The sequence below is a fragment of the Panthera leo genome, chromosome B2, assembly GCF_018350215.1.
Source record: "Panthera leo isolate Ple1 chromosome B2, P.leo_Ple1_pat1.1, whole genome shotgun sequence".
Classification (NCBI taxonomy): domain Eukaryota; kingdom Metazoa; phylum Chordata; class Mammalia; order Carnivora; family Felidae; genus Panthera; species Panthera leo.
This window is the reverse complement of record NC_056683.1, coordinates 63174308-63176822: the sequence shown is the minus strand read 5'-3', so window position 1 is coordinate 63176822 and position 2515 is coordinate 63174308. Positions and strand designations below refer to the sequence as shown.

The 2515-nt window shown below is 41.4% G+C and overlaps 1 pseudogene; it reads left to right on the top strand.

Moving 5' to 3' along the window:
* Nucleotides 1-229: 229 nt before the first annotated feature.
* Nucleotides 230-774, top strand: LOC122220701 (annotated as a pseudogene).
* Nucleotides 775-2515: the final 1741 nt, after the last annotated feature.

Here is a 2515-nt window from a genome sequence, read left to right as displayed (position 1 = left end):
ATAATTAAAACTTTGAAGCATGATTTTTCTTAGTTAATGCCCTCTAAGATGGGGTGCAATGTTTTAGTTTTCACTCGTAATTGAAGAGTGAAATGTTTTGTTATTTCATTTTTTGGCATACATTTTGACATACTTTTTTATTGAAGTATAATTAACATACAATGTCATATTAGTTTAAGTTGTATAACATATTGATATAACAATTTTATACATTATTCAGTGCTCAACCATGATAAGTGTAACCACCATCCATTATTACAGTATTATTGGCTGTATTCATCAGAATTATTCCACCAAGGTGGAGGCTGCCATCAACCACCTCATCAGCATGCCAACATGACTCCCACACCTACCTCTCTCTGGGCTTCTATTTCCACACCAACCCTGTGGTTTGGAGGGCATGGGCCACTTCTTCCTGGAGTGGGCAGAGAAGCAGGAGGGTGCTGAGTGTCTCTTGAGGATGCAAAACCAGCCACTCCCTCTTCCAGCAAGGGCAGGAGCCATCCCAAAATGGGTGGGGTAAATTCTTGGATGCCCAGGAACTGCCATGGTTCTGGAGAAGAACCTGAACCAGGACCTTTTGGATCTGCATGCCCTTGGTTCTGCCCCCACAGACGTCCATCTTTGTGAATTCCTGGAGAACCATTTGCCGGATGAGGCGGTGGAACTCATCAAGGAAATAGCGACCACCTGTCTCATCTCCACAGGTTGCCTGGCCCCCAGCCTGGGCTGGGCCAGTATCTCTCTAAAAGGCTCACCCTCAAACATGATTAGGAACCTCTGGAGCCCATCAGCATTTGAGAGACCTCTCTGGCATCCCCTTGGTGTCAGGGCTTTTGCCTGAACCTCTCCCCACAGCCACTAGGCAGCTTTTTAATTACCTTGGAGCCCTCTCCCAAGCCTGACCAAAGGGAAACAATAAAGCTTTTCATAGCAAAAAAACCCCATTTTGTTATTTTAAATATTAACTTACTGTACTTGAACCACCTGAGCATATATCTGTTACATAATTGGAAACTAGGAATTGAAGCAAATAATGGCTTTCTGTATCCCAAAGCTCCCCATATCTTGGTGTTCAAGGCCAGAGTTATATAATCTCTTTGATCATGATTTTTAAGTACAATATCTTATCCTAGAGACTTTTGACAAAATATGCTTCTTTTGCTTTCTTGGCTCAGAGTCTTTTTAACATGCAAAGAAAATTTTTCTTCCTAAACAACTTTGCTGTCTCATTAACAAGTTTAGTGATGTCCCATGCAGCTGGTAGAAAGATAACTAGGTCAGGTTTCTTGGTTAGTCCCTTGAGCAGCCCTTGAGTGCTATTTTAGCTTAATATTTTGTGCATATTTGTAGGAAAAGAAAAGATAATTTGAAAATCTTTGACTCTCTTTTAACCTCAGATACATTCTTAATTTTAATTAAAAAGAAACAAGATCTAGAATGTATTCCAAGATCCACTGAGGATACATATACGTTCCACCACCCTTAAATTTTGGACTGGCTCTATACCAGTGATTTTCAACCTGGCTACACTTTAGAATCACTAGGGATGGGGGTACAGGATGGGTGGAAATGTAGGAAAGTATTTAAGAAATACCGATGCCCAGGGGTGCCTGGGTGGTGCAGTTGGTTAAGTGTCTGACTCTTGATATCGATTCAGGTCATGATCTCACAGTTCATGGATTCGAGCCCTGCATTGGGCTTGGGATTCTCTCTCCCTCCCTCTCTCTCTCTCTCTCTCTCTCTCTGCCCCTCCCCTGCTCACGTGCATGTGCACGCACTCTCTCAAAATAAATAAATAAATAAATAAATAACTTAAAAAAAATAAATACTGATGCCCAGGTGGGCACCCATCCCAGACCAATTAAATCTAAATCTCTGTGGGTAGATCCAAGCAATTCTACATTCTTTAACAACTATAATGTCTCTTATGGATCAAAAAATTCAGAGGACAAATCATTTCAGAATATCAGGCATTGTGTGACAGCTTTAATATCATCATATTGAGAGCAAAACCTACATTTTATTTTAAGGAGCTCTCTTTTCACTCCTCTCTTGGGACCCCTCTCACCCGCACGTGTGTACAGAAGGTGTGCACTTACAACATCCTACCTCTTGCGAGTGTGCTAAACATAAGTCCACACAAGGGCCTGTGTACAGAGACAAACAAGATGCTTATCTTTTGTCCTCTCACAACTGTCTTCCTCCCCCTGGAGAAAGCCATATTGGACTTGCGCTGAAACTTGGGAGGAAGTGATTCTCATGAATGGAAACTGGGAATCCAGGCTTCTTTCCTTGAATTTTTAATGTAAGGTAGTGAGGAAAGTAAGGAAAACAGTTCTCAGAGGAATAAAGAGAAACATGAACTTCAGAGATGGGTTTGCTAAGAGGGAAGGGGGAGAAATACGTATCAAAATATAGAGAAAACAGCCATTTTTGCTTTCTCCTCCCCTCAATAAACAACAACAGTGACAAAAATTTTAAAAATCAACAAATTAGGGGTGGCTGGGTGGCT